The 12,302-nt window shown below is 42.2% G+C and overlaps 1 protein-coding gene and 1 long non-coding RNA gene across 2 annotated transcripts in view; one reads left to right on the top strand and one right to left on the bottom strand.

The window, feature by feature from the left end:
* Nucleotides 1-12,302, bottom strand: part of RIC1 (RIC1 partner of RAB6A GEF complex) — a 217,357-nt gene that overhangs the window by 164,275 nt on the left and 40,780 nt on the right. The window lies entirely within an intron of this gene.
* LOC143974055 (uncharacterized) lies at nucleotides 4,625-8,168 on the top strand. Its single transcript, XR_013272156.1, has 2 exons — nucleotides 4,625-5,182; nucleotides 7,395-8,168. It is a non-coding gene; the product is annotated as an uncharacterized LOC143974055 (long non-coding RNA).

Raw genomic sequence — 12,302 nt, 5'->3', positions numbered from 1 at the left:
TGCTTCATAATGTAGGTAACCGCTGTTGTGTTGTCTGACAACACCTGGACGTGGTGGCCTTTCAAACTCTGCTGAAAGGCCACTAAACCCAGAAAGATCGCCTTCAACTCCCTCCAGTTGGATGATCTTTCAGCTTCCTGTTTGGACCAGACCCCCTGAGATGTCTGACCATCCAGATGGGCTCCCCAGCCCCAGGCACTTGCGTCTGTAGTAAGGCGCTTGTCCACAGGAAAGGTCCACACCAGGCCCCTTGAGAGGTTTGCCTGGTCTCTCCACCACCAAAGAGCCCTTTTCGTCCTTGACGAAATTTTTAGCTGTTTTTCCAAAGGATCCTGATGGGACCAGCTTGACAGAACCTCCCTCTGAAGGGGTCTGGAACGGAACCTGGCCCACTGAACAGCCGGGATTGCTGCCGTAAGCAGGCCCAGAACTGCCATAGCCGTCCTGACCGAGACTGTCTGGTTGCTCTGTATCCGCTGTACAGCTAGCTGCAACTTTTCCTGTTTTTCCAACGGCAGGAAAACTTTCTGGAGAATCGAATTTAACGTATACCCCAGAAATTTCATTTCCTGTGAGGGGGTCAGGATTGACTTCTCTAGATTTAGAAGCCATCCCAGGCCCTCGAGGTGAGACTGGGCCCTCTGGAGATTGACTAGGACCTGCTCCCTGGAGTCTGCAAAAAACAAAAGGTCGTCCAGGTAAGGGACGACTGGAATCCCCTTCAATTTCAGGGGCTCCAAAGCCTCTGCCATAATCTTCGTAAAGACCCTGGGAGAGGACGAGAGTCCGAACGGCAGAGCCCTGAATTGGAGGTGCCATACCGAACTCCCCACCTTCAATGCCAGGCGCAGGAACTGCTGCGATGCCTGATGAATTGGTATATGAAGGTAGGCATCCCTCAGATCCAGGGATGCCATGAAGCAATCTGGGGTCAACAGCTTTGTGATGGAGAAAATTGTATCCATCCTGAAATGTTTGTACCGAATGCACCTGTTCAGAAATTTCAGATTCAGGATTAGACGGTACTTCCCTGAGGGTTTTTTCACCAGAAAAATATGCGAGTAAAAACCCCCGCCCTGCTGATTTACTGGGACTTGAATCAGAACCTCTTGCTGTATCAGCTCCTGTAACAACAGCTTCATTGCAGAGGCCTTCTCCTGATCCCTTGGCAATGTTGTCACGTAAAACCTGCTCGGGGGTAGTTCTGAAAACTCCAACCTGTACCCCTGATTGACAACGCTCTTCACGAACAGATTTGGAGACAGCCTGTCCCATTGTTCGCGAAAAGCTGACAGTCTCCCCCCCCACTGGGGAGATATTGTCACTTGCTCTTAGGGGACTGCTCTGGGGGAGATCTAAAGAGGACTCCACCCTTGCCTTTGCCCTTCTGTGAACCCCATCTGCTCTTGCGCTCCTGGTCTTTTTTATGGGACTGCTGAAAAGCACGAAAATTCTTTTTGGCAATCTGCTTTTTCTTAACTGGAAAAGCCTTCTTTTTATCGGCTGTTCTATCCAGCACAGACTCTAACTCGGGACCAAAGAGTAAGTCACCCGAGAAGGGAAGACCACACAGCTTGACCTTAGAAGCAGTGTCCCCAGACCATGTTTTCAGCCAAACTGCTCTCCTGGCTGAATTTACAAGAGCCGAAGACCTAGCGGCCAGTTTAACCGATTCTGCTGATGCATCCGCCATGTATTTGACTGCATTCAGGATCAGTGGAAAGGACTCTAAGAGATCCTTGCGGGGTGTCCCCGCCTCAATATGGCTCTTCAGCTTCTCTACCCAACATTCCAGATTCCTGGCCACCACCGTAGCTGCCATTGCTGGTTTTAGACTGACTGACGCAGCATCCCAAGCCTTTTTAAGGATGGAGTCAGCTTTTTTGTCCATTGGGTCTTTAAGGATCCCCATATCCTCAAAGGCTAGATCCGTTCGTCTGGATACCTGCGAGAAAGCTGCATCGACTCTGGGTTTCTTGTTCCAAACCTCTGAGTCTTTATCTTCGAAGGGAAACCTTCTCTTGAGAGCTTTTGAGAAGAAAGGGGCTTTTTCTGGGTCCTTCCACTCCTTTCTCACTGAGTCTGAGAGGACCCTGTGGACTGGAAAAACTCTCCGTTTTGTTTCGTCCAACCCCTGGTACATTTTGTCATGAACTGACAGTTGTACTTTTTCTTCTTGAATTTCTAGAGTAGTGTAGATTGCTTTTAGAATATCATCTACTTCCTCTAGTGATAGCTTGAATTTGGAGCCCCTGCTATCTTCTTCCTCTTCCTCCTCCTCAGAATCCCTGAAGGAGATGAGAGTACTACCCCCTTCGTCTCCAGACTCTTCAGTTTCCACCTGTCTGGATGACGACGCCTTGGGGCTGGGCGGTAAGTTCTGAGGCTCGGTCTGTGCGGGAGGGTTTTGTATCAGGATGGACCTGACTGAACTCAAGGAGTTTGTCAGTTCTTTAACCGAAGAAAACAAATCCTTATATTGTTGAGATGTTTCCTCTTCCACCAATTCTCTGATACAATTTCTGCACATTGCCTTCTGCCATGAATCTCTGAGGGGGGTCTTGCAAGAAGGACATTTTCTCTGACCTGGTCTAGCTTTTCCTAGTGATTTTTCCTGAAATGACATACAGGTTTAACTCACTAAAAGCTCTCAACAACCAGTGCTTAACACCAAGCCAGTGCAGAGACCCACCACCAAACAGACCACTAGTGAGACCCCAGAACTAGGCTGCAAAAGGTCAGAGCGAAGTCCACCTCTGACCTGCAGCGACAGGCCCCCAAGAGGGGGGAACAGACAAAGACATAGCCCAACAGTAAAGCAGAGGGTGCCAGTGCACCTTACGTACCTGGGCTGGACCGGTGCTAGGGGCGCCTGTCTCCGCCATAGCTGGCTTACACTCTTCCATCGTTTGAGTGAGGCAGCTATCACAAACAGCTCTGTCGTTTTAAATTTTCCCGGCCGCCGCGTCATCAGGGCCGGCCGGAAGCGGAAGCACGCGGTCACCTGACCCGCCCCATGATCCCTGCGTTCCAGGCGCTTGAACCACGGCGCCACGCCCCCTCAAATCGCCCGCGCGTCACCGTGAACGACGCCGTCGCCGCCCGGGACCCGGCGCCGAAAACGGAGCCATGCCGCTGACCTGCAGCGGCCTCCGCCAGCAACAGAGCCCTCCCTGCGCTAACCAGCGGACACCGGGCACCCGACGCCGGCACTCCGAGGGTCCTTACTCCCGTGAGATGGCGAGACCAGGAGCTCCAGGAGTCCTCTCCCCGTGGAGATGCTGCTGGGGGTCAAAAAAGAAACAACCTGCCACAAAAGGTAAGCCTTACTCCCCTGCAGAGAGTGTAGCTCTCCCTGGTTCAGGCACATGCTTCCTCCAAGGAGGAAACACAATAACTGAAGCCATGGAGGAAGAGGAGGTGTTTTTAAAGTGGGCATGTGTTTCCTAATTACAAGGTGGAGCTACACTCTCTCCGGGGTTGTCCTGAAAGGCGATTTGAGAAAAAATACATAAAAAAACAAAAATACAGTGGCAAGAGATGTAGGATTTATGTGAATGAATTATGGCAATTACCACTTCCTCTGTTTACTATCACTTTAATATGCATGTCTTATTACACAGGAGCTCTTACTGCATGCCAGGGGTGCGTTCCACAAGCATACTTTAAAGGCATAGTTCACCTGTACCAAAAAGCTGCCTATGCAGGTAAGAAGCTACTGCAGATAAAAACAAACTGCAGCTTTAGCCAAAGGGAAATAATGCAATTTCTAGAAGTATAGGCCATTCATGTACCTCCCAAACCTGGCTAAAAGGTCACACCATCCCATCCTGCATTGTTGCTAGGGAGTTGCTAAGAAACTCCCAGCCAATTAATCCCCCATGCATGCGCGCTCTCTCCCCTGTCGCTGTAGCTCTGAGGTCAGCGCTACTGAGAGGGAGGAGACAGTGGACCTCACTTGTGGTGGAGGTGGTTGGGAGCTCACTTTTGCGATAATGGGAATCGTTAGAATATTATTCCAAATTCATAATTCGGCACTTATTAGGTGTTCTATTCTATTCATGGCAAGCTTGCAAAACATATTTGGTTTTACGATTAGTCATATTAAATATAGTATGTGTGAATGACCTTGATCAATTCATTTGATACGATTCCTCATCTAAAGCCGAGTATTGCTAGATGTAGTTAGTTTGAGAATGACATAAAAGGTATCTGGTATAAACTGCCAAGGGTAATCCAGAATAGACTCGCATTTATGTAGGAGGAATAATGTATATTTGTTTATATACTGTTTAGTTCGTTTAGTGTAGTCTCAGTCATGTTAATAAGTATTAGTATATAGTTACTTAATGTAGTTAAAGTTGGTAATACGTGTTCATATTAGTAGATGTTTGGTTATATGACATTACATGATCAGTACATTACTACAAGTGTTACATGTGAGCTTGTCAATCAAACGCCATATATGATTCTATGAGTTAGTATCTCCTTTTGTATAGCATATTACTGAAGTTAGCAGAAACGAACGCCGTACAAGGTTCTAAGTTTTTGTGAGGTTATTACGATCACATGTAACATATAAAGCCAACGCTTTGATATTGAAGGTCAGACAGACACACTCACTAGGAGAGATGACACTGAAATATTCACACAAAGACACTTTGACAAGTTAGAACAACTGAATTCTCCCAGAAGTCTAAGAGCATAATTTCCTGCTTCTCTTTTTGGTTACACAAAAAACAGCATGGGAGACAGAAGACAGCAGCCATGAAGCACTCATGCTTTTAGAAGCTTACTTCATCTTTATAACTAGTTTTGCCTACACCTAACTATTATACTTTTTACATTGTATTTATGATGCCAACTGTGTGACAATAAACTCACACTTTGTTTTAGGTCAGTCTGACTATCAATGCTATTCATCCAGAAAAGCCCTTGAGATACAAGAATATTAGATATTATTTTTATTCTTCATTTGGCGAGTCAGACACTGCAGTCATTTCTCCATTTTTACGGAATTCTCGATCCTTGCTGAGGGGGGAGAGATTAGTGCAGTTTTGCAAACATTCAAGTCTTGCGAAAGAGACGGTCCCAAACCTATCAACCAAGAGGCGTTTGTGTTGCGTCAGATGTCAACAGTCCAGTAACAGACGGTTGAAGATGAGAAATTCTTCTAAACAAGGTAAAAGTTATGGCATTTATTGATGAAATAGCTAGAGAAAGCAAGCTAGAGTTTAAAGATGTGTCTTTTTATCCAAATGACAGTCACCTATGGGTAGATATGTACAATGAATGTTTACAGGCCAATACACAGATTTAATGCACACAAATTACGGGAAAAGATTCATGTGTTAAAATTAGTAAGATTTAATAAGATGATTATTAATATTTTACCTGCCAAAAATGTGTGTACACTAAAATCAGACAGAGACTAACAATGTACAGAACACAGGAATACATGAAAATGTGTCCCAAGATTTTTTGTAATTACATAGAGAATTTTGAAGAACTAGAATATAAATAAATATATTTATATATTTTGCCAGAGTTACAAAATGACAGATTGCTGTAACTTCAACAGATGACAAAAAGACTATTTGTCAGCATGTGGATACGTTTTTGCTGAGTACTCAGAATATCGATGAACATATGGCTCTTTTGTCTGAGTTGTTTATGATGTTACAATCTGAAGGTCTAAAATTAAACACGGTGAAAGTTCAGCTGATGAAACGTCAAGTGAAATACCTGCACGTTCAAATTATTCAAGGAAAGACAATTGCTGCAAGAAACAGAGATATCACTGCAATCCCCACAACTCATAAGACATAAGGCATTGCATAAAATAAATCATTGCGAAGAATTTGTACACTGTCTCGCAGAAAAAGTTATTTCACTATATAATATTTTGAGGCATAAAAAAAAAAAAAAAAAAAAAAAGAAGATTTGCAGCATGCTCCAGCATTAAAAAGCAGAGTTTCGCCTAAAAAAATAAAAATAAAAGTCAGCAGCTACAAATACTGCAGCTGTTGACTTAATAATAAATCAGACACGTACCATCCCAGGGTCCAGCGATGCAGGGGAACGAAGCCCCACATGTCTCCCCCTCCTCTCTGCAGCGCCAGCATTGTAACTGTGGGCGTCCGGCTGTGGCATCAAAGCCAGCCATGCACTGCACATGCACGAGCCACGGGGCGGCTGTGACTGGCCGGGTAATCATCTAGGACCGGTGACGTGTCCCAGATGATTGCAGAGGGGGGAGAGGAACTTACTTCCGGCGCCGCTGTGCTCTGGGAGGAAGTGGGACCCTCTAAAAAGAGTGTTTCCACTCCCCCCTAACCCAAAAAATAAAAAATTACATGTCAGGGGATGACCTTCCCTTTAAAGAAGTTCCATTTTTGGATGGAACTCCGTTTTAAGTACAATGGAGTTTTTTTTTCTGAAGCATCTTTTGTTTTGAAAACTCATGTATCTGAGAATGCCATCTCAGTAACATGGTCTCAATTACAAGAAGGCAAGGAGAAAATAATTGCTTATTTCTCCAGAGCTTTATCATTTAAAGCTACAGAGAGCATAGTGTAATCAAACAAAATCATTCTCCAAACACCTGCCTGCTCACTAAAAAGGTATTTTTGAGAAAGATAGTTTTAGAGAATGTCAGAAAACGTATCCTTTAGGGTTCAGAGCTTTATTATCCAAACACATTCAGATAGATGTAAAAGGAAGACATCTTCAGGAATGTACACCAGCATATGTTTATACAGCTGTATCCGAGAAGTCTTTACCTCAGGTTTCCAGCACAAGAAGAAAGACATTGAACCAGTACTTGTTATTGAAGAACAGTCTAACACTAGAATAAGAGCTTCAACAAAGAATACAGTTCCGCATATTTTTAATCTTTTAGAGAGGAGAACAAACGCATGGTCCATTGTCATCTCTGGGGGGTGATACAAAACCTTTATTTGTGAAAACAAGGATTTGTATCATGACCAAAAGGAGGTGTTGTCCTGGCTAGCGCTGGGAGATTTTCTCCAATAAAAAAAAAAAAAAAAACCAACACTATTCACAAGTCGATCAAGTTTTTTTTTTTTGATGGACACCGCGCTGGTCCTGAGGAGCTGCAGGCATGAGTTTTTAGGTGAGGCTGTGGCTTCGGCCTAGTCCACAGTGTCCGGCCTTGCCTAAAAACTCCTGCCCACAGCTCCTCAGGACCAGCACGGTGTCTGTACATTGTCATACAGAAGTTCTCTTTGAAGGAAAATACAAGATATGTATATATGTAAAATAATACTAACAAATTCACAAAGTTATCGTCCCATAGTGTTTTAACATTTGTTGAAAAAAAAAATACAAGAATGTAAATAGGCCTAAGTAACGATACTGCATCTATTTTACAGAAATGGCATCTAGAATCAAATATGGAGGATAACAAGCTCATATGAAGAGCAAAGAGAATATCAGCAAATCCAAAGTTAAAGAAGGAATCCTCTCGGGAAGAATATTGGACAAAAGATTTATATTTCTATATATATTTATGACCGTTTTATCTTATTCAACAAGGTTTTTCTAACCTAACAGAACTTGAAGAAGACAAGTTTACAAGACATATCATGAAGAAATTAATCAAAAGAAACTTTATCCATCTACTATAGATAAATCATTTAGGACTAAAACATTTGGCAGCACTGCGACCTTAAAGACAAAGCAGCTATTGCAGGGGGTTTATGCTTACTAGCGATGTCATGTTCTGGCTGCAATTGTATGCAGGTTGGGGATTGAGGTTCTCTGATTATCTGTGATTATTTTAGAGACATACAAATTGGGTACTTATAATTGTCATTTTGAACCCTAGCTGGATTTGTTTGAACCACTTTATGGAAATACTGAGGGTACAGTGGTCAGTAACATACGTAATCCACATCCAAACAGATGGGGACCCCGAGCCACGTTAAAGCATCTCTCAGGCAGCCGTCTAGGAGGATTAAAGTGTACGTTACTGCAGCATTTCAAATGCCTGAAATGTGTCTGTTGTACCATGTACTTGTATGAAAAAGTATCCTGTTCGCTTTGTATTGCTTCCTTTGTGTGAAATACCTGGTGATCCCACCAATCTTTCATGTGCCATCATTGATGAAATGACACTTTGCTAAAAGTAAAGTAGTGAGTTTACAGCTTGTGTAACAGTGTATATTTGCGGTCCCCTCAAAATAATAAGATCACACAGCCATTAATGTCAAAACCACTGGCGACAAAATTGAGTACACCCCCAAGTGAAAATCTCCAAAATTGGGCCAATCAGCGTCAATATTTTGTGTGGCCATCATTTTCCAGGACTGCCTTAACCCTCTTGGGCACATCGTTCACCAGAGCGTCATAGGTTGCCACTGGAGTCTTCTACTCCTCCATGAGGACATCACTAAGCTGGTGGATGTTAGAGCCCTTGCGCTCCTCCACCTTCCATTTGAGGATGCCCCACAGTATGTAATAGTACATGTTGGCATTCCTGGTTCCCTCAATGAACTGTAGTTCCCCAGTACCAGCAGCACTCATGCAGCCCCAGATCATGACACTCCCACCACCATGCTTGACTGTAGGCAAGACACACTTGTCTTTGTACTCCTCTTCAGCTGACACACGCTTGACACCATCCAAACCAAATAAGTTTATCTTGCTCTCATCAGACTATAAGACATGGTTCCAGTAATACATGTCCTTAGTCTGCTTGTTTTCAGCAAACTGTTTATGGGCTTTCTTGTGCATCATCTTTAGAAGAGACTTCCTTCTGGGACGATAGCAATAGAGACCAATTTGATGCAGTGTGCGGCATGTGGTCTGAGGACTGGCAAGCTGACCCCCTACCCCTTCAACCACTGCAGCAATTCTGACAGCACTCATGCGTCTATTTCCTAAAAACAACCTCTGGATAGGATATGCCGCTGAGCACATGCAGGCAACTTCTTTGGTCTACTATGGCGAGGGCCTGTTCTGCGTGGAACCTGTCCTGTTAAACCACTGTATGGTCTTGGCCACCATGCTGCAGCTCAGTTTCTGGGTCTTGGCAATCTTCTTATAGCCTAGGCCAGTGATGGCGAACCTTGGCACCCCAGATGTTTTGGAACTACATTTCCCATGATGCTCTGGCACTCTGCAGTGTACTGGAGCATCATGGGAAATGTAGTTCCAAAACATCTGGGGTGCCAAGGTTCGCCATCACTGGCCTAGGCCATCTTTATGTAGAGCAACAATTATTTTTTTCAGATCCTCAGAGAGTTATTTGCCATGAGGTGCCATGTTGAATTTCTAGTGACCAGTATGAGAGAGTGCAAGCGATAACACCAAATTTAACACACCTGCTCCCATTCACACCTGAGACCTTGTTAACACCAATGAGTCACATGACATTGGGGGGCAAAATGGCCAATTGGGCCCAATTTTCACTTAGGGGTGAATTCACTTTTGTTTGCAGCAGTTTACGCATTAATGGGTGTGTGTTGAGTTATTTTGAGGGGACAGCAAATGTTATACAAGCTGTACACTCACTACTTTACATTGTAGCGCATATATTATATATATATATATATATATATATATATATATATATATATATATATATATATATATATATATATATATACACACATACATACATATATACACACACACTCACGGCACAGAGAAAACCCTGACAAGCTGCATCTGGTGGCAGGTTTTATATTGGCCAGTAAGCTGCATCTAGTGACAGGCTTTATAGTGGCAAGTGACTGGTAAATTGAATCTGGTGGTAGGCTTTATAGTGGCAAGTAACAAGCTGCATCTGGCTTTAGTGGCACCTTAGTGGTGACCTGATTACTAAGGTGTCGGGATGATTGATGCACTAAAACAGTTATTACTTATAAGAATATTATATATATATATATATATATATATATATATATATATATATATATATATATATATATATATATAAACTAATCACGTAATAGTCAAGCTGCAGCAGGCACAATGAAATTTGTTTTGATTTTAGATTCTAGTACGGGAGGGAGAGTTGCCTTTACTTCCCATCTTGGAGACGTAATAGGAAAGCGAGATGTCATCTTTCCTATATGAGGAAAATGACCTCTTGTCATGGGAACAAGTGTCCTAATTGGATACTTGTGGCAATTCAAAATTCTGGATTTACCTTCATATCATTCCTAGTGACAGGTACGCAGACAGTAATAAAAACCTGACAAATTTATAACCCAAAACACAAAGCAATTCTCCTGCACTCGGGTGCTGGGTCTAGGGGTGTGTGGTGCAGTCAACCCTTTTGTATGGAATTGTCAATGGCCTTGCTGCCCTCCTCAGAACAATGGCTGTCCTTGGAACTGAAACCTATAAAAATTCATCAGTTTGGCTCTGAGGAAGAGGGTCCTCCCTCCAAAAACGTAAGCCACCCTGCAATACAGTCTGGTACTCCAGCATCTTTGGTTCCAGCCACAGACCCAAGGGTCACTGCTCGCCATTGCTTTGATATGCATGTTTACCACGTTTTTATGCGAGTATAACCATTGCCGTTTTATCTTCATTAAGATTAAATTTTTGGTAATGCACAAGGTCAGTGCGCTCTTTTTATATATTAAAAGGTTATAACCCCTCACTACTCTATCCAACCACCCTCTCCATCCCCCCAAAAAGTGCCTTCAGTTATACTTAGTAGCACAGGAACGTAGTTTGGTATTCCGAAGCAAATCTACGTAATTGATCACTTCATTCCAACCTGTAGAGTTTCTAATTAGGCCCCCCATTTTGGAGACTCAGATGCCATACCAATAAGATGTTTGCATTATCTAGATTATAGTATCTATTAGGAGTGTGCCTTAAAGTTTGGTATAATATCTTACAATGTGCATAGCAAAAGAAGAAGAATTTCAGACAATAAAACTGGTCATTGTTGACTATCTAGACTGTAAGAACAGATTCACTTCTCTCTAAAGTTAGATTATCTAATTTAAAAGTGAAAAAATAAGCAGTTTCAAAAACTGGTTATTCAACTTGTCATCAAATTTAAATGATGACGTAAAGTACCAGTGGCAAGTTCCTTTAATATATGTTCATCCCTATAGCTCAAACACATCTACAGTTTTCTGTTAGTGTCTGGTATATACAAATATAGTAGGACAGTTCCCATTTATAAAATGGTACAAAACATACACCATACAAGAACAGAAATGCCACGCAAACCATATGGTGCACAGGATTGTAGACCAGCAAGTAGCTTATCTAACACTTCACACAACCTATTTCCACCTACCATCCTTTTTCTTTTTGTCCGCTGCATATTTCAAAATGTCAACTACAACCAATTTTTTGCTGTATGTGCCTTTAGGGCACATTCTCAGGTCTGCACACAGCTTAACCACTTAAGGGCCGAGCCTCTTTTTAAGATTTGTTAAAGTTAAAAACTTTTTTTTTGCTAGAAAATTACTTTGAAAAAAAATGTATAATGTTTGGGGGTTCTAACACCCTAGAGAATAAAAAGGCGGTAGTTGCAATACATTCTGTCCCATCGTATTTGAGCAACGGTCTTACAAGTGCACTTTTTTGAAAAAATAAATAAATAAATAAAATTATAAAAATAAAATAAAATAAGACAACAGTAAAGTTAACCCAATTTTTTTATATTGTGAAAGATAATGTCACGCTGAGTAAATTGATACCCAACATGCCACGCTTCAAAATTGCACCCACTCCTGCAATGGCAACACACTTTTACCCTTAAAAATCTCCATATGCGACGATTAAAAAAATTCTACAGGTTGCATGTTTTGAGTTACAGAGTTTTAGGGCTAGAATTATTGCTCTCGCTCTACCGATGGTGGCGATACCTCACATGTGTGGCTTGAACACCGTTTTCCTATGTGGGCGCTACTCACGTATGCGTTTGCTTCTGCGCGTAAGCTTAGTGGGACGGGATGCGTTAAAAATTTTTTTTTTTTTCTCATCTTTTATTTTTACACTGTTCTAAAAAAAAAAAAAAAAAAAAAAAAAAAAAAAAAGCATCACTTGTATTCCTATTACAAGGAATGTAAACATCCCTTGTAATAGAAAAAAAAAAAAGCATGATAGGACCTCTTAAAATGTGAGATCTGGGGTTAAAAAGACCTCAGATCTCATATTTACACTAAAATGCAATAAAAAAAAAAAAAATTGGCAGAAAAAAAATAAAAAAATAAAAAAGGCCCTTTAATAGCTATGGGCGGAAGTGACGTTTTGATGTAGATTCCGCCCTGCAATGGTATGGAGATGGGTGGGGGCCCATCTTC

Source organism: Lithobates pipiens, unplaced genomic scaffold (genome assembly GCF_037356315.1).
Source record: "Lithobates pipiens isolate NorthernLeopardFrog02 unplaced genomic scaffold, aLitPip1_a1.2 Scaffold_13, whole genome shotgun sequence".
Taxonomy (NCBI): domain Eukaryota; kingdom Metazoa; phylum Chordata; class Amphibia; order Anura; family Ranidae; genus Lithobates; species Lithobates pipiens.
This window is presented reverse-complemented; position numbering and strand designations above follow the sequence as displayed.